At 56.3% G+C, this 19,642-nt stretch overlaps 1 protein-coding gene across 3 annotated transcripts in view; it reads left to right on the forward strand.

The window, feature by feature from the left end:
* The first annotated feature begins 1,826 nt into the window (after positions 1-1,826).
* LOC121078304 (ankyrin repeat and fibronectin type-III domain-containing protein 1-like) overlaps positions 1,827-19,642 on the forward strand; it is a 216,402-nt gene continuing 198,586 nt past the window's right edge. The window contains exon 1 of one of the 3 annotated variants that reach the window (XM_040574318.1): positions 1,827-3,510. The gene's annotated coding sequence lies outside the window, so the exon portion shown is untranslated. Of the gene's footprint in view, positions 3,511-16,779; positions 16,869-17,332; positions 17,696-19,642 lie in introns of those variants that run through there. The other 2 variants (XM_040574319.1, XM_040574320.1) reach the window with 2 other exon arrangements.

A 19,642-nucleotide genomic window follows, 5' to 3' on the forward strand; every position in this document is an offset into this window, starting at 1 on the left:
AGATGTGCCAGGCTAAATGTCCAGCAGAGCAGAACAAAGGTTCCCATCTCCCAGCACTCACCCCTGTTGCTGGACAGTGACTGTCCGAGGTGAGGTGCTCCCTCCAGAGATGCCTTCAGCTGTTGGGTTCTCCTTTCTGCTGGACTCTCCACGGGAACCACAGCTTTTCTTCCCTGCATCAATTAGCTGCCTGCCAGCAGCTACCAAGTTCCTTTCCCCAGATGAATCCCTTATGGAGAAGCTTTGCTGCTCCTTGAGGGCAGATTTGGATGAACCTGGTGCCCTTTGGAGTTCAGTCGCAGCACAGACCCCTTGGTCACTGGCACTGTTGGCAGGCCTGTGACTCCTTCCTTGTTTGGAAGCCACCCCTTTTGAAGAGCTCTTCCCAGCTGTCCTGGGACCCTGAGAAACACATCTGGCTGGAGCTCTCCTTTGTGTTTTTTTCACATCTGGGTCAGTCCTGTAAGGTGCTCTTAGCTGGTATGGAGTGGGCTTCTTCAAAGAGGCAGGCTTTTTGCTTACAGCCCTCACCTCCCTGGTCACAGGAACATCTCTGACAGACACAGGCACTTGCTGTTCTTGAGCATTCTCGAAAGCAGGTCCTTCATCTGCAGGTTTCTCTGCTGGAGCTACTTGGGCCTCTAACGGAGTTTTTGAGATGCTTTTCCGGACTTTCAGAGCCTTCTCTAAGGCCCTGTTCAGCAGCTCCAGCTCTTCCAGCTCCTTTGGTGAAGGCCTGCTCTCTGCGAGAGGAGAAGATGTATCAGAAGATCCAAAACCGAATCCTCCCCATTTCTCTCTACATTACCTCACTCTTCCAGCTGCTGCGGAAGGAAATGGAACCCACTGAACGGTGCGACAGGTACTGTGGCCACACTCCCACAGCGAGTGCACAGAGCAGCAGGCAGATATGCCCAAACCCCCGAAGACCCAGCACAGATGGGAGTCACAGAAGGAGATCCTCCGGAGGCAGCCTCCCCTTGGCTGACAAGTGTCATCTCGGTCGGGCCTCGGTTACCGCACCACAGCCCCATGTGCCACGGCGTTGGTGGAAGGGAGAAGCAGAGGAAGGCTTGCAGTCAGCGCAGCGCAGCGGAAGGGCTTCTAACACCTGAGCTGGCTCGGCCCCGGCCAGGCCAAGGCCCTGCGTGACACCAGGTCGAGAGGGAAGCGCTCACCACATCCATCCCCGGAGCTGGCCTCTGGCTTCGGCTCTTCATCGTCCTGGCTGTCCCTGCGCGGGGGGCACACAGAGCACAGACCGGCAGTGCTGCACACCCCCCCCGGCCCGCCTCCCTCCTCCGGGTCCCGCCGCCCCCCGCTCCCGCAGCGCCGGGAGCCTCGGCCGGGGGGCTGCGGGGGGCTGGAGGCGCAGACCCGGCTCGGGGCCGCACTCACCGCCGCAGGAGGGCCCGGCTCCGCGCCGCCCGCTGCTCCAGCTCCCGCCGCCGCTCCGCGCCGCCGCCCAGCGCCGCCGCCAGCGCCGCCGCCAGCCTGCAAGGCCCGGCCGGGGCCGTCAGCCCGAGCCGCCGCCGCCGCCGGCCAGCCCCGCAGCCGCCGGCACCCCGCACCCGGCACCCCGCAGCCGCCGCCCCGCTCACCGCCGCCCGCAGCCCGCAGGCAGCATGGCCCGCTCCGCTCCGCTCCGCACCGCTCCGCCGGGCGCTCCCGCTCCGTCCCGCCCGGCCAGGGCCTGTGCGAGGCGGGCGCTGAAGGGGAAGGGCGGCCCCAGCCCGCGGAGCACCGCCCAAGGGCTCCGGGGCCGGCCCCGATGCGCCGCCCGCCCCCGGCCGCCCCGGTCCGCCCCTGCCCGCCCGGACCGCGGGGCCGGGGGGTGTTGGGGGCCGCGGTGCCCGCGTAGGGCGTCTGAGGTGTCCTCGCCTCGGAGGGCTGGATCCCCAGGGTGGGATGTCCGGGGTTCCCCGTCGCCCCGTAACTGCAGGCTTTCGTGGAGAGAAAGCCGGGGGGCTCTCGGTGCGCCCGCAGCGCTTGTGGAGCCAGGACTGTAAGCCCCTCGCGAAGCGTTATTTTTATATCAGTAAAAGCGTGGAACTGATCTCGCAGTGCGTTCTAGGCTGCCACCAGCATCGTCGCAGCCTGCTTCCAGAAGCCGTTTGTGCATCTGGGGCGTGCAAAGAACGGATTTCTGCAAACTTCGCAACAGAACCGGAGCATTATGTCATCCTCTCACCAGCCTGTGTCTCGCAGGTAGGCCCGAGTTCACAACACCCAACGGTTCTGCTTTCCGAGGCCAAGCAGTGCCCAGCCTGCTCCTCCACGGGCCAGCGGGCCCCGCAGCGCTACCCGAAATGCCGGGCAGGGCACGCAGGAACCGCGCAGGTCAGCGGCTGCAGTGCTGCGAGCCCGCCCGGCAGCGGCAGGGCCCCTGCAGGCCTTCTGGATGGATCACCTCTTCGGACACAAAGCGCTTGGAATCGCCAGGTGTGCTATAATTTGCATTTTGGTGCAAACAACGAGTCCCTAAGGTGTTTTTGGCCAAATAGGTTGTTTCATCTCAACTCCAAGTGCGCAAAGCATCTTCTGACTCCCATCTTTAGGCAGAATTGTTGCCACGGTTTTCTCCCAAGGAGGTTTAAAAGCCAGTCGCAGCTGTGGTGCCAGGGCGGGACAGCTGCCGAGGTGCGGTTCTGCTCCTGCACAGCACAGGGCCGGTCTCTGCTGCAGCCACGTGCTACAGGAGAAGTGAGGCAAAGATCTTGTTAGGCACCTGCATGCTGTTGACATTTAAGCAATTAAAAACAGCTGAAAAGAAGATCAGTCTGCTGTACTGTAGGAAAGTCACAGGAGGCTTGATCTGATGTCACTAGCTTCTGCATCACGTCTCCGTGGTTTGGAAATGCTGAAAAAGGAAGGCCCCCACCACCAAGTTTCACTCAGCATTTGAGATGAACCAGGCACGCGACCCCTCCAGAACCTCTGGCTTTGTGCAGGCGGCGGGATGCCTACCGAGGCTAAGAAAGCTGCAATGTTGGGAAGAAGGATGGAAAGGACGCTTCCCCTGGGAAGGACAGGTGGCCATTTCATGCCACCAGTGCTAGAGCCTGTCCCTGGCCTGGAGTCGGAGCAAGGCTGGGCGAGCACCGCTGCCACCAGGAAATCAGAGGGGCGGCGTGTCAGGAGGGTGAGGCCGGAGCTGCCCCTTCCAACAGCAGCGAGCACAGCGTTTGTTAAGCTGTGGAGCGAAACTGTGCTGCAAGAGTTGGGGTGAGGTGATAATTAGCAGGTGGAGAGCAGAAACTTTCTGACAGGGATCAAAGCACTCTGCTAATACTTGAGGCTCAAGACCTGCCCATGACAGAGCAGCCTTGCTGCTGTAAGAGTGCTCCTGTCCTGTGTGAGCAGCGCCTCTCCTGCTCTGTCTGCACCTCTGCCACCAGCTCCTGCTGCCTTTTGTTGAGCCTTGCAACAGGGCAGCTGCTGGGCAAACTGAGTCGGACCTTCTCTTGCGGATGTGGAGCCTTTCCTGTGGCTCATCTGGCAAAATCCAAGGTAATTGTGTCTGATTTTTTTTCACTGATTGCAACTCCTGGTAGAAGGGGTAAAGAGCAAAAAGCAATATTCTGTTCACATAGCAGTGAGCCCTGACCCAGTACTGACCTGATCTGCCGGCACAGGAGACATTTAGGTCAGGACTGAGCGACTGTGTTTCAAACTAACAGAGTCTAAACTATCATTCTATTTCATGTTAGTGCTTGCTGGGAAAATGCTGGGTTCTGTGATATAGCACATGCTAAATAACATTTAAGTTGATGCTAATTACTACTTAAAGATCTATTTACAAAAGACAAGTAGGTTAAAATACCTGTGCAATGTAGAAGTGGCAGCTGCTCCAGTTATTTTCAGTCCCTGCAATGGTAATGTGTTTTGCATAGGTGAAATGTGGGGGAAGTTATGGTGTCAGCATTTGTTGCTCACATTGACAGGTGCCTGGTAATATTCTGCAATCCATATTCCTTCTTTACTGGTGGCCCAGCTGTCAAATGCCTGGAAGCTAATAAATATAGCTGTCCATGCACTTGGATCTCCTGCTGGGTGCCTAAAGGCCTTTGAAAACTCAGCCCAGAGGCTATCACAGCAGGCGTCCCTAGGGTAAAATTCAAGCAGGCGTCACACTTGGATGAACACCAAGGCAAAAAAAGTAAGAGACCAAAGCAGGGCAGATTCCCTAAAGTAAACTGCTTCTTCACCCAGTGCTTATTTCTGTGCTGGAAAGTCTTAAACGATCCTGTTAGACTATTGCATCTAGCAGTTCATCACTAATAAACCTACACAAACTTTATTATATTATCCAAGCCATACTCCTCCTGTGTGCTGCCCTTAGAGATGAGAGCATCTGCTGAGCTGACACAGGAAAGTCCTCCCTGTATACCGCAGGGTAATGTCCCATAAAAACTCCTCAGGTTCTGGAGAGACGCCTTAAAGACTGGAGAACTGACACACTCTTCTTTGGGTCCCAAAATATTCTTATTTGAGCCGAGGGAGGGGAAAGCCTCACAGTAATTCCAGCGCAAGCCTGTGGATGTTGCTGTGCTGCTGTAAAAACGCATAAATATCCAAAGATCCTTCTTCAGCCCTTGTTGTCGTCTTTTTGGAGCAAAGACTCCGGGAAATTAATCTGTGGGAAACATGGGTTATAAATAGATTCCCAAACCCTATATTTTGCTGCAACTGAAATCCCTGCAGAATTCACAGGGCTATCAGCAAGATGTGGGAAAGGGATGCAAAATGCCCTGGGAAGAGGCTGTCCGCAGCTGGGAGTGAGGGACGCCTGCGTGCAGGGGGCACGTGGATCTCCCTGGGGTACCCAGCGGGTGCTGTGTCAGCCCGCAGGCATGTTCCCGAGCTGCAGGTCACAGGTTGCACGCGTCTGTAAAATCGAGACAAGCAACAGCTTTGTGAAATTGTCCGGGAGATGAATGCTGGGAACGGTGGGAAGATCCAGAAAGAAGAGGGAATATCTTTCCAAATGTGGTCTCCTGAGGCGTGGGGTGTCCGAACAGCAGTTTCCACTATCGGCCTGGAGTTTGGGGCAGGCAGCACTCCCGTGGAGGGCACGCTGGGCGCTGGCAGCTGGGTTTCTCTGCTGTGCATTACTGCGGGCTCCAGCAGCGCCTGCTCACGCTGCAGCCACCAAGCGGCTGCCGTGGCCCGATGGGGAGAGCTCTCCCGGGAGCTGGGGAGATGAACCTTCCTCCGGGGCCTCCGGCTGCAGTGCTGGAGCACAGAGCTGGCCACGGGCAGGATGGGGGGGTCTGCGGCACTGTGAGGCTGCCCGTCGACAGCAGGGGATGAAGCTCTGGCCTGCGGCGAGGGGGATCTCTGCCCAGGGTGTGCGGATCCGGTCCGGCTCTCCACAGAGCCTGTTTGGCCACGAGGATGGAAGGAAGCGAGGCGCTGTGGTGCGGGGGGAGCAGGGTGTTTCAGCAAGGAGATCTGTGCTGTGGGCTGAGTCTCGGGGTCAAGGAGACTCGGCCAGGGTGTTTGGAAAACATCTGCAGCGATTCGTCACGCTGCGAACACCGTGTGCAGGAGCCTTCTGCCTTCGGCGGCTGTGTTTTCTGCCGGCGGGTCTTCTGACACGCTGCAATAGCAACAGGGTCTTTCCTTCCCTGTCCCGGTAGAAAAAGATGCACTTAACACAAGCAGTTCCCGTAAAACCAGGCGGGCAGTGGGTACGCCACAGGGGAAGCAGTGGATTAATCCCCTGCTGGGGAGCGAACGTGTGAAGGATGATCGCGTTAGCACATCTTCAAAATCCTGAACCCAAGCTGAGCTCTCGGTTCACACCAAATGCTCACGGTGTCGCTCAGAGTTGTCAGACTGTGAATAGGTCTGGTGCAGTCCTGTGCAGAGGGTCCCTGTGTTGCTGAGGAATTTACGGGGCTGTTTTACTCTTGAGGCTTCTCGCTGGCTGATTTACAGGCTGGGAAAGCACAGCCACATGGAAACCCGAGGGCTCCTTCCTTTTTCCCAGCCTTCTCGCAGCACGGGTCTTCATGAAGTGGGGGAGATGGGGTTTCTGTGGGACTGGGAGCACCCACCCGTGGACCAGGACTTCTCCTGCCGCAGACTCACACATGGATAGTATTGGACCTGCCCCTGAAACATGTGCAGTGACGTGTCAGGGAGCCTTCACGCCTGCATGCCCACCCACACCTCGCTGCCTGGGGGCTGCTTCACTTAGGGTGGCAGGAGAGCCCCTCCAGCACCAGCACTGCCGCTTTCAAACAAGAGGCTCACTGCAGCTGTGATGTGGAAGGGCCCCAGCAGAGCAGAGTCCCTTGAAGTGATCTGCTTCTTCACCCAGGGCTTATTTCTCTGCTAGAAGGCCTTAATCCCACTAGACAGCTTTGCCATGAGGTTTGCATGACCGCTTGGTGCTTGGGGTGTTTGCACCCCGAGGAAGGAAAAAAAAAAAGAAGCCATTGGAGAAACTCACGAGAAGAACCAAAAAAAAAAAAAACAAAAAACAAACAAAACCAAAAATGATAGAAGGTAAATGCAAAGAGCTGAGCTCTGGGGCAGGAACCCCTGATCCACAGTTTGCAGGGGAGAATTTGCTGGGGAAATAACCCTGCCTGCTGTCTGGTCGTGTGCTGTGTCCCGTGCTTCTGCTGCTTGCTGCAGGTGGAAACCGCCTTGGTCTTGGCATGATCCATAAGGCCTGTGACCCCGAGCCCCCCGTCCCTGCCACGGTGAGCAGCCTCTGGCCCGCGGTGGTGTTCCTGTGTTCGGGAAGCTTAAACAGGAACACGAGGGCTGGGGGCAGCAGGCGCCTCAGCTGTGCTGACTCCGATGACCCCCAGCCTCCGATGCAAGCGAGCTCAGGCTCTGACGGATGCCGGGTTTGAGTCTGAGCCCCGTGGAGGATGGAGGGGAGCAAAAGCCAAAGGGAATCTTTTCCTATTTCTCTGAGTTGCTGGTAAAGTATAAAGCCAATTTATTTTCTCATCTGCTGCTGTAATACTCACAGATAAAGGCTAAAACCTTGCTGGCTCTCTGCTTATTAGAAGCCCAAACATGGGGCATATGTACCTGAGAGAGGTGAGGCTTCCGAGACAAACACGACTACGTTTATTCCCAAATATCTTCCTTCCAATTAAAGAAAGGAACATCAAACCTTTAACTTGGACGGGGCCTGTCTTTTCCCACCTCAAGATGTTTCTGGTCAGGACGTGAGGGTTGTTTTGCTGCACTTGCCTGGAAGCGCCCGTGCAGCGGCATTGGGAGAGCACAGCTGGGCTCAGCCCAGCCTCCCCACACATCCAACGCCTCCCTCTGCTGGGAATGGAACAAACGGTGGGAAAGAAAAATCTCCAGACACTTGTATATCCACATGAACAGATGTCCTCAGAGGCAGAGTTCTCTGTGCTTTTCTGGCAGCAAAGCCAGGACAATAAGCCATGGCTTTATGAAATGCGTTTTCTAATCGCTCTTTTATTATTCTCCTTCTTTAGCTAATAATATGGAGTTAGAGGTGAAGGGAAATGCCAGTTCTGGGTGCCATCCCTGCCTCTTCTGTGGCGTAGTGACTGATGCTAGAAGAGGCTGCAGTAATATATTTGGATTTTAATAGAGCATTTGATGCCGTCTCAAAAAGTCCGTGCAAAACCGATTAGGACAGACTATATGTGAAAGCTAATGACAGAAAGAACTGTTTCAGGTGGAGGAAGGTGTTTAAATTTCTGCAAACATTACTGTCAGATTCAAATCTGATTAATCACATCAAATTAATATCATATTCATCTTTGGCAGCGGACTCAGACAAGACCTTTCAGCTCCAGGCCATCACATCATCTGTTGCATAGGTAAGAGCATTTGATGAGCTCTGTCCCGTTCCCTGTGGGCAGCAATCACACTTAGAGCTGAGCTCATTGATTTACTTTATTCAGTTTCATCTTCCCCATCTGGAATTCAAAAATTACTGCAAGTCTCCATATGCTAGAAATCTCCTTTTCATTACTCCTGAACTTGATTTAGCACATAAGACAGAGTTTTTCAAGGCGCTTTCGGCTATAAAGGCTTCCAAATACAACTGTCCGTTTTTCATCTCTCTGAGTGCGTTCAGCTGAAACCGAGTAAGCACCTTTCGAATCAATCGATTCTGAACTGCTCCAGACATGTAGACACATGCACATCATCCTTGGAAAGACTTCTGCTCTCTGATCATATCTCACACTCAGTTTCTCGCTCACCCATCTGCAAGGAGGGCATCTCCGCAGTCCCTGCTGATATCTGCACTAGAACAACCTTCCGTTTCTCATCCTTGTCAGCAAGGTTGGCATTATCAGACAGCTCCAGCTCTTGGATTTATTCATAAAAGTTCCCATCTGCTGTTTTTGAATGGCAGGGGAATGTAAATTCTTTTCTTAGGGCCTCATCTCTGAAAAAATATATATATCAGTGCTGTGTGCCTGGATCATCCTGGAAGGGTCGATATTTCCATCCCATGCCATCTGCCTGCAGCAGTCATCCTCCATCTCTCGAGCAGTTTCACGCTCCTTTAGTATCCCCACTGGGTGTGCTGAAACGCTAAGACTCTAATCATCAGTAGAAGCAGTTATTAGTTCTTAATGGGAGGTCATATCATACTGAAGATGAAAAAGTTGCTTCGGTTCTCCTTTGTACTTTGAAGCAAGCGCTGATTAAGAGCCATCAGAGGTGCTGTCTCACAATCAGTGGCTCCAGCTTTTCCAAGGAAGCTATTTTAAGATGGGCCAGCTATAGGCACCCTCTTTCACTGCCTGATTTCCCCAGGCAGTTTGATCATGCCCAATGCTCTGTAAGACCGTAGCAGCTTTGAACCGTTGTTTTTAGCATGTTAAATCAGACGCATCATTCCAGTGAGCATCACCAGATCTGCTGCACACCTGGCTGTGAAAACACAAAGTGAATTCCCTGTGAATTTGGTGTTTATCTTCACTAGGGCAGAGCCCAGCCTTGGCCTCAGTGAGGAAGGGTCTGGTACAGCCATGTGGCTGCTCCGGTGGTGATGGGGAGCGCAGGCATCAGTGCGGAGCTGCTAACGGGGTGGCTGAGAGGGTTTCCAAGCCCCTTCATCCCCCAGTGGATCAGCCAGCACTTGACCACCTCTGTATTCAGTGTTAGGTTTCTATCTCTACGTTGAGCTGGCAGAGAGCCTCACCGCAGGGGGGCCTTGAGTGGAGACAGCCTCCCTTCAAATCCTAAAGGCCCCGGGTGAGGGGCTAATTCTGCCTTAAATCACCTGGGAAAAGCCCACGCTGTCCTGCTGGGCTGGGGCACCGTGGAGGGACTGAATGAGAGGTGTAAGAGGCCGGGAGCCCTCTTTGTATTTTCGGTGTGTCAGGTGGGGTCAGTGTCATATCAGGAGCTGGAGAAGGAGGGAGCTAGCCCAAAGCCGTGGCTCTTTTCACAAAGGACAGAAGCAGGGATACTGCAGTCAGGTGCTTGTTATTTTCCTCCAGAGGCTGCTCTCTCCCTGCCAGGCAGGGCAGGTGCCAGCAGTGTGTTCAGGAGCTCTTAGCACGGCCCGTGCTGGGGGCTGTTTGCTCCATCCAGTCCTCGCACATCTGAAGAGGTAAGCAGGAGGGCTCAAAGCAAAGTGGGAGCCTGGGAGCTGGGGATTAAGTATCTGGGTATTTGGGGGGTCACAGATGAACCCAGGGGGCCAAGTAGCTTGAACATAACCTGTGAGTCTGTGGACTGGCAAGAAATTCAAAGTATCAAGACCAAAGAACTGCCTGCACGCTGTTCTGCTCAGGGCTTTCAGGGGATTCAGCACACCTGGAGAAGAGCTCCCTGGGGTCCCAGGCAATCCTGGCTTTGTGATCCTGGGTGGTGTTGAACAGATTTGCTCCACGTTTGAGATGAGGACTGCAGGATGGCCAGGCTGAGCAGCTGGTTGTGCTGAAAGGTGTCCGCCTGTCCCTGCTCCCTTGCCCAGGCTCTGGGTGCTGCTCCGTGGGCCCATTGATGTACTAACATTGCAGCCTGCCATACCAGCAGGAAACCTTTCTGGTGACTGCTGAAGGTGATGAGAAATTAGATTAGCAAGTGCCTTTTGGAGCCTCACCACCAAGCATCAGCAGCGAACCTGTTCCCCACTGAGACGTTCACAGGCCAGCGTTACTTCCTTGCTCGTCCTAGGATAACTCCAGCTTGCTCAGCTGTGAAAACAGCATCTCTCACGCTTTTCCCAGCACCTCCTGCAGCTTCTTACAGCTTTCTCTGACTCTCCACTTTTGGAACCAGTATCTAAGGCAGAAATCTCACAAACCATTGTCGGAGCTGCCCCCTTTCTTGGAGAAGACTCTGCCTTGATGTGAGTCCCCTCCAACTCCACCAGGCACTGACAAACAGCTCTGGGAGCGGGGCCAAGGCTGGGGCTGAGCGTGACAGCCCCAAAGGCAGGGCCCACTGCAGCCGAGCAGCTCCCTGGGGGCCGGTCCCATCGCCCTGTGAGCCTACGTGTCGGGCTTGGCCAGGCAGAGGGTCCTGGGCTGCTGGCAGTGACTGACGCTGGAAATGAAGAAGGTAATTCAGCCTGGGAAGGAGGGCACCGTGCTGGGTTATTGCCGTACCTGTGCTACAGATCACAGGATGGCTTAACACTCATGAGCTGTCAGACCTGGCATTTTTCATCAACCTGAAACTGATTTTTTTTAGAAATTACTGTTAATTACGCTACCCAACCAGAAAGCACAGCTCTTTGATCAGCCCTTCATGAGGCAAGTGCCATCCATCACTGCGTCTTGTGTCAGCTCATTAGGTGTCACCTTCATTACAGACCACGCTGGAAGCCTTGGCAGTGAGAGGAGGGGTAAGACAAGGTTTTTGCAGCTAGGTCTCAAACCACATACTGACAGTTTATATGAATGAGGCCTTGTAATGAAGGTGCGGTCTGATCAGCAGAAGATACTGCCTGGAAGGGAAGGGGTATATCAAACGGACCGAGTTTCTGTCAACGTCTCATCTGCAGCCCCCGGCGGGGATTAATGTTACCTGTGTGAAGTATGATAAACAGGCCTGTGCACGCACCAAGGTCCTTAGAGATGTGGTACACAATCGTGTTGCCGTATAACAGGCTTTCCTTCCGTGCCAAGCAAAATGGCACTGGTCAGGCTGCCCTTCAGTGCGAAACCCCCTTCCCAACTTCAAACTGGCAGAAGGAAGATCAGGCTCTCCTATAAAATCAAGGTCTCTTAAGATTCAGGGACTTAAGTAACTCTAGGAACCCCCTGGCTGACCTTGCTGGCTGTGCCTTGCAGGGGCTTCCACTCGTGCCTCGGGGCTGGGCGGAGGTGCTGAGACCCAGCTCGGGGCTGTGCGGGCCCCGGGGGGGCCTTGCTAAGCCTGCTGCTGCTCCACGGCCCTGCAAACCCAGTGGGAAGGGAGCCCAAAGAGGACACTGAGAAGCTGAGAATGCCTCTTTTAGGCTCGTGTCTGCTGGTTTTTTTCCCTGGGTGAGGGGTGAGTGACTGTAGGGGGCTCAGCACCACAGACACTGTCGTTTAGGTGAGGATGGGACCAAATTCTGTTCAGACAGGGAGAAACCTATCTGATGACTATCTTGGGAATAAAGAGAGGTATGCTGAAAGGCTCTGTCTTAATAGTTGCAGAGACCGAAATCCTGTGCTTATCCAAGCCTACATTAATCCCCAGCACAAACAGCTCCAGCGCCAACTTCTCCGACACGGCTGGAGCAGGTCTCTTAACCCCTGTCACTGGAGAGCCCCACCTCTGTTGTCCCCCCACTCACCAGCACCTGCCCTCTGGGGTCCTGGTAGAGGAAGGAGACTTGTCCTCCTCCCAGCGGGGTGACGGTGCTCTCTGCGTGCCCTGCTCCTGTGCATGCACCGGTGCCGCCCTCGCCGCGGGGTGCAGCCCGCTGGGGAGGCTGTGCACCGACTGCAGCAGGGCTGGCCTGGGCGAGGTGCTCCCGTGGGTGGCACCAGGAGCTTGGAGGACCTGCTCTGGAGGTGAGCTGGCCCCTCAGAGCCTGCAGCCATGCAAGGGGAGCTGCTCCCTGTCTGTGGGCTCAGCAGGGTTAGCCTGGACGCAGGATTTGGCTTCACGGGTGCAAAATTTCGGTGTTAGCTGAGTTAGCTTTGTTGTCCTTGTTCATGTGTTGTCTGACGATGTAAAGCATAGCTGGTGTCTTGGCCCTGAGAAAGCAACATGCTCTGGAAGGCTCTGCTGTCCGTGATGAGGCTGCCCTTCCGTTGTGAGTAATTGTTCTGTCTGAGCTCTTTGTAGAGGACTGGAAAGCGAGAGACTTTCAGCATTAACTGCAGCTCATTTTTCCGGTAGCCCACTGGTTCGCAGCTGAGTTGGAGCTGCCTGAACAGAGGTTAAGAGCCGTTTTGTCCAGTTGTGTGGAGAAGCTATCTAAAATAGGAAGAACGAGATGGGGAGAGGAGTGCTCAGGACACCCTGGATGATGAACAGTGGCGCCTGGGGTGGTTCTTGTTGCAGAAGCCATCAGCAACAGAGTCGTCACTGCTAGAAATCAACTTAGCCAAAAAGCGCTGGCATTCACTGCTCCTTCTACCTGTCCAGAGAGCTCTCTGTCTCCTGGCACTCCGGGACCTCCTGCTCTCAGGGCACCAGGCAGTGCCCTGTTGCCATTCCCCTCGGGGCCTCCTCCCCGCAGTGGCAGCAGTGACATGGGACATGTCTGGCCCCAAAGCACCACGTGCAGCCCAGCAGCCTGCCTGCGCCCCGGCCGCGCCAGCCCCTTTATCCTTATGTGATGCATTAGACAAACAACCAGAGGAGAAGTCACCGGACCTGGTGCTCACCGCTGCAGAAGAGCTCCTAAAAGAGGTTAAGATTGAAAGAAGCCTGGGTTGCAGTGACCACACACTGGTTGGGTTTGTGATCTGGCCTGGCTAAGAGCAAAGTCAGAACCCTGAGCTTCATAAGAGTCAGCTTCCAGCTGTTCAAAGAATTAGCGGATGAGATCCCACGGGACGCGCTCTTTAGGGACAGAGGATCTGATCGGAGCTGGCAACTCTTTAAGGATATTTTCCTCGCAGCGCAAAAGCTCTCTATTCCATATGTAATAGATCAAGCAGGGAAGGTAGGAAACCAGCATGGTTGAATAAGGATCTGCTGGTAAACTTAGGCAAAAGAAGGAAATGCACAGAGGGTGGAAGCAGGGCCGCGTGCCCTGGGAAGGGTAGAGAAATGCTGTCTGGATGTGCAGGGATGGGATCAGGGAAGCCAAGGCACTGACAGAACTAAACTTGGCAAGGGATGAAGAGAATAACAAGAAAGGGTTCTACGGGTACATTGGCCACAAAAGAAAGACCAGGGAAGGTGTAGTGCCTCTGACAAATGAAGATGGAGAACAGGTAACAACAGAGGAGGAGAAGGCAGAGGTACCTAACTACTTCTTTGCCTTGGTCTTCACCGGTGGTCAGACTTGCCACATCTCTTGAGCCCCTGAACCTCTAGATGGGGGCCGGGGGAGCAGAGTGCATCCCGCTGCAAGTGAAGAGCAGGCTCAGGACCTCCTGATGCAACTGAACTACAAGTCTGTGGGGCCTGACGACATGCATCCCAGGGTCCTGAGGGAACCGGCTGATGTAGTCACCAAGCCCCTCTCCATCATATTTGAAAAGCCCTGGCAGTCAGGAGAAGTTCCCCATGACTGGAAAAAGAAACATCGCTCCCATTTTTAAGAAGGGTTGAAAGGAGGACCCAGGGAACTACAGACCGGTGAGCCTCACCTCTGTGCCTGGGAGGATCACGGAAAAGATCCTCCTGGAAGCAATGTTCAGGCACATGCAGGACAAGAAGGTGATCCGGGACAGCCAGCACGGCTTCACCAAGGGCAAGTCGTGCCTGACCAAGCTGGTGGCCTTCTGTGATGGAGGGACTGCATCAGTTGGCAAGGGAAGACCAACCAATGTCATCTACTCGGACTTGGCTCCGTGACTGCACCCAGAGAGTGGTGGTCAGTGGCTCCATGTCCAGGTGGAGGCCGGGGACGAGTGGTGTCCCTCAGGGGCCCGTCCTGAGACCGGCGCTGTTTAATACCTGTATCAGTGACACAGGCGGGGGGATCGAGTGCACCCTCAGCAAGTTTGCAGATGACACCAAGCTGAGTGGTGCAGCTGGTACACCAGAAGGAAGGGATGGCATCCAAAGGGACCTGGACAGGCTGGAGAAGTGGGCCCATGTGAACTACATTAGGTTCAACAAGTCCAAGTGCAAGGTGCTGCACCTGGGTGGGGGCAATCCCAGACATGAGTGCAGACTGGGAGAAGAACTCACTGAGAGCAGCCCTGCAGAGAAGGACTTGGGGGTTCTGGTGGATGAAAAGCTCGACATGAGCCAGCAGTGCGTGCCTGTGTGCCTGCAGCCCAGAAGGTGAACTGCGTCCTGGGCTGCATCAACAGAGGGGTGGGCAGCAGGGGTGGGAGGGGATCGTGCCCCTCTGCTCTGCCCTTGTGAGGCCCCACCTGGGGTGCTGCATCCAGGTCTGGGGTCCCCAGCACAAGAAGGATGTGGACCTGTTAAAGTGAGTCCAGAAGAGGGCTACAAAGATGATCAGAGGGCTGGAGCACCTCTCCTATGGGGACAGGCTGAGAGAGCTGGGCATGTTCAGCCTGGAGAAGAGAAGGCTCTGGGTAGACCTCACTGCAGCCTTTCAGTACTTAAAGGGGGCTTATATAAAGGATGGAGAAGGATTCTTTAATTGGGTAGATAATGATAGGACCAGAGGGAATGCTCTTGAACTAAAAGAGGACAGATTTAGACTAAACATTAGGAGGAAGTTCTCCGCTGTAAGGATAGTGAGGCACTGAACAGCTTGCCCAGAGCAGCTGTGGATGCCCCATCCCTGGAGGTGTTTGAGGCCAGGCTGGATGGGGCCGTGGCCAACCTGATCTAGTGGGTGGCATCCCTGCCCAGGGCAGGGGGTTGGAGTTAGGTGATCTTTAAGGTCCCTTCCAACCCCAGCCATTCTGTGATTCTGTGTCCCTGGTGCAACACAGCACCAGGCGGCTGTGTGGAGCTGGATCGTGGATAAACGTGTGGGGACTGATCCCAGAGCTTGCTGCTCTCTTTGTGGAAAGCCCCACCGGGACAACGCGGGCACGTCTGTGGGTGTGAGGAGCGGGTACCGCTGCCGGAGTCAGCGCCGGGAGGGTCGGTGCCTGGAGTTTGCTCCTGTCCGTGTAGGCAGCAGCGTGCCCTGGAGGCGCTGTGAGATGCAGCCAGCGCACAGCATCTCAGACCCCCTTCCTGCCTTTACACGCCAGGACTATGAACTCTGGCGCAGCCCCAAGCACAGCCACAGCTCAGCACCAGCCCTCCGCTGGCTCGGATGCTTTGCATCGAGGGTGCCCTCAGTTGAGAGGGGAAAACATTTTTCCTTCCTTATTCAGAGGATGCCTCAAGCGTTTCGGCTGGGAGCTCAGCCCATACCACAGCTCCTCTGCCAGATGTGGGCCTGTTGTCTTTTTTTTTTTCTGTTTAGTCATACAAAGAAAAATGTATTTGTGTCTCCCAGAAACCATTTTCGCTGTAGAATCTCTCCTTCTTAGCCCTAGAGTGTATTTTCCCCTGCTGAATTATCTGGTTTGGTTAGTGCTCGTGGTTTGCCAGATGTGAAGCGTGAGGGTGATGGCATTCTGGAGACGGTACGACACGGCCCGGCCTGAAGGTTAGCGCTAACGTGGGGCTTTCAGGATGCTCCTTGGGTTGCAGGTGAGCGTCTTCACCTGGGTGCTTCTGGGCAGCCCAGCTGGGAAACCACAGAGGTCTCATCCTCCCCGTCACCAGGCCCAGCCTGCCGTGAGGGGCATCGCCGACGACGGGCAGCAGCAGGACCCTCTCAGGCTGGCTCGTACAAACGCCCGGCGTTTTAGTGGTCTTAACTTTTTCACTTGGATGAAATGCCGCGGCTGGGCAGCGTGGCAGGCGGACGTGCCCCAAGCACCGCCTGCAGACGCGGGTGATCCACAGCAGCTTCTGGACCTCGCAGGGTCGCTTTGCCCGGCGAGGTGCGGGGCCGTGCCCGCTGCAGGGGCCCCGCGGTGGGCTGCAGGTGCAGCGGGTCCCCGGGGATCGCCGGCAGCTGGCGGAGGGGACAGGAGGCCTGGGGGGCCGCGGGCTGCGGCTGGGGCGTTGTTACCAGCTCCGGCTGCCTCAGCGGCGAGAAGCGGCCAGCTGGCACCGAGCAGGGGAGAAGCACGGGGAAGAGTAACAGCCCTCGCCCTGCGCCTTATCGGATCCTCGGGTTTCTCTTGGGGCGGCGGGGCCGGCGGGATGCTGCGGTGCCGTGACGCCTCGCACCTGCGGTTGCCGAGCTCGTTGCGGAAGGAAGGCACGGGGAGCACCCGCCCGGCCGCCCTCGGGGCCGCTCCTCGAAGCCGCCCAGCTCCGGCGGCTCTCCTGGTGCGGCCGCCCCGGGGCTCCCGGCCTCACCCGGGGGCCGAGAACGGGAAGGCTCCCGGCGGGCGGTCCCGGGGCTGCTGCCGCTGCTTCGCCTGCGCTCGGCGCCGCTCAACCGAGCCGGGACGCGGCCGCTTTCCGCCGGGCACCGGGGGGCCGGCGGCGGGCCGGGCCGGGAGGGGAAGGGAAGGGAAGGGAAGGGAAGGGAAGGGAAGGGAAGGGAAGGGAAGGGAAGGGAAGGGAAGGGAAGGGAAGGAAGGGAAGGGAAGGGAAGGGAAGGGAAGGGAAGGGAAGGGAAGGGAAGGGAAGGGAAGGGGGGAGGCTCCCGGGGCCGCCCCCGCCCCGCGCCGCCCCCGCCGCCCGCTTCCTCCCCCGCGCCCCCCGAGCCGCGGCCGCAGCCGGGCCCCGGGGTGCGGGGAGGCGGCGGCGGCGCGGGAGGGGCCCGAGGGACGGCGGAGCGAGTGAGCGCTGCGGGGCGCTGCCCCCCCTTTCTGCTGCCCCCCCCGCCTTCTGCTGCCCCCCCCCCCTTCTGCTGCCCCTCCCCCTTTTCGTCTGCCCCCCCCTTCTGCTGCCCCCCCCCTTTTCGTCTGCCCCCCCCTTCTGCTGCCCCCCCCTTTTCTGCTGCCCCCCCTTTTCTGCTGCCCCCCCCTTTTCTGCTGCCCCCCCCTTTCTGCTGCCCCCCCAGTCCCCCCACTTCTGCTGCCCCCTTTCCCCCCCCCCCCTTTCCTCCACCGCGCCCGTGGCTTTGGGAGCGCAGGGGCCGTGCTCCAGGAGTCCGCGCGTTGCAAAACATCTCCTGGCTTTGCAGCACACTTTCTGCTTTTTTTTTCCTTTTTTTTTTTTCCCTTTTTTTTTCCCTTTTTTTTCCTCCCCTTTTACACTTGGAGTAGCTAATTGGATAGCAAAACAGGGACTGCAGGGGTGGGATTACTTCATGCTCTCGCAATGCTGTTTTGCTGCTCGGTGGCAGTCCTCCCGCGTGGAAGGGCTCAGCCGCGGCCGCCCCGTTCCGCCGCTGGTTCCGAGCGGGGCTTTGCTTTCCAGAAAGATTTCATTGTCTCTCCGGCTAAGTTGGCTTCAGAGGAGATTTGTTCTCCTGAATGGTGCATTCAGCAGGTCCTGCGGTCCTTTCGGTGCGGTTGTGTGCTCTGGGGTTTCCTCGGCCGGCAGGTTGATTCCAGCACTGGGGCTTTTTTCTTCTGCCTGTTTCCAGGAGATTTCCGTAGAAAACGCAAAGCCCGGTGACAGACCTGGGAGGGAGCCCTGGCTCTGCCCTGTCCCCCTGGAGGTTACGTTCCTCTTTTTTTTTTTTTTTTTTTTTCCCTGTTGAAAGCTGGATTTCCTCGGGTTCAGCTGGGAATGGGGGAATAGGGCAAGTTCCCATGTTGATGGCATTGAAGCTTGGCCAGCCAAGTGACGCTACGGTGTGTCCAGATGCGCCCTGTAAAAAACTTCTGGAATATAAGCAAGAAGCCCTGTGCCCTTTAAAGAAAGAAGGGAAGGAAGACCGAGGAGTGGGTTTCTGGCTGCTGGTTCCTTTAGGCCAGGAGTCCCCAGGATGCGTGAACGTGGGATGGGATGGGATGGGATGGGATGGGATGGGATGGGATGGGATGGGATGGGATGGGGTGAGCAGCCTGGCTGGGGCCGGTGGTGAGCATTCACCCCGCTGAAGGCCGTGTGAAGGAGGGACCATCGGGAGCCCCCTTTTCTTCCCCGTGCCTTCCCCTCCCAAGGGCAGGAGGAGATGCTGAGAGGGATGCTCAGGAGCAGCTCGCTTATCCTCTCTCTCTTTCCCCCCCGGCTACTTTTTCTTGCTCTCAGCAGATAATTACAGCGGTAAGATAGGGAGGGAGGGAGCTGTTTGCCTTCCTTCTGTATTGTAAATATTCTGCCTATCAAACAGTAACTCTAGAAATAATTAAACCCAAGGGGAGATGCTTTGTACATCTTAAACCTGGGCTTCCCCTGGCGGTGTCATCCTCCCGGGTGCAGCTGTTTTGCTTTAGTTGCTCGAGTTAATTTTACTGCAGTACTGAGGACTCCTATGTGGTTCCTAAGTCTTTCTGCATTTTGAGGAGTCTGGGACTCGCTCGGTAGCTTCTCTTCTGCCCCAAAAGGGGCAGCGCTGTTAGGTGGGAACTTCCTGTTCAGACCGCCAGGGACAGGGCGGAAAGTTGACCTTTGTTGCAGCTTTCACCCCACCGCACCAAAGGTAGCCTTGGTTGACTTTTTTTTATAGAGTTGCTCGTCTTATTTAAAATTATGAGAACATACTTCCCATAATAGTCGTATGACTTAGCTTACATCCTTCCCTCTCCCCTTCCACTAAGTAAAAAACCAGATCTGCTTTGATGCTAACAAAAATCATCTGAGTGCTTCCCAGAGCTGGGGTCATGTTTGCGCCGTGGAGCTGCGCCCATCTCGGGAGGTCTTCTCCAGCGCACAGAGAGGTAGCTGGCAGCGTAGGGCGGCAAATGTTTTTGGTGAGGCTGGTCCATGCCCCAGAAAAGCCCCAGGCTCGGTGAGGAAAGCGCCGCGATCTCAGCGTCTGTTCCTGGAGAACAGCTTCTGGCAGGAGGAGGCATCTCCTGCCCCGGGCAGCGCGTGGGGTGAGGCGTTTCTCGAGTGCTGCTTGAGAAGTTGTACTTCTGGTGTTCATCTGGGGGGAAACTCGTGCGGCCGTGTATCGTGTTCCTGCAGGATAATTAAATCAGGATAATTAAATTAATAGCCAGAAAAGGGCGAGATGTTACCCTGTATGGCAGCCATTATGACTATGGGGCTTTTAATTACCAGCCCTTTCCCTCCAGCTCGAGGGCAAACACTCTTCTTGTTAGCTTAAAGGATTTAATTTTCGAAGAGGGCACGCCATTGCCATTTCCACAGCGCTCAGCCACCGTGATTCTCATTTACGGCCCTCCGCTTGGCAGCATCGTTGGCGCTGGGAATCGCGGGGAGCGGCGCGGGACCGAGCTGGGGCCAGCAGCCTGCGCCACGCCGCTCGCGGTGGACACGGAGCGCTGTGCCACGGCTCCGGACACCCGTCTGAAGTTGGTGCTCGCAAGTGCGACTACAGGGGCTGCCGCTTGAGATCCGAGAGCTGTCCCCTCCCCGGCAGCGGGGGATGCGGGGATGGGTGCCCTTCGGCGTGCCGCTGGCGGTGCCTGGCTGCTCCCCGTCTGCCGCAGCGCAAGGTGGCGGCTGCTGCTCCTGGGGGCTCGTGTTTTCTTCC

The sequence above is a fragment of the Cygnus olor genome, chromosome 15 (genome assembly GCF_009769625.2).
Source record: "Cygnus olor isolate bCygOlo1 chromosome 15, bCygOlo1.pri.v2, whole genome shotgun sequence".
Classification (NCBI taxonomy): domain Eukaryota; kingdom Metazoa; phylum Chordata; class Aves; order Anseriformes; family Anatidae; genus Cygnus; species Cygnus olor.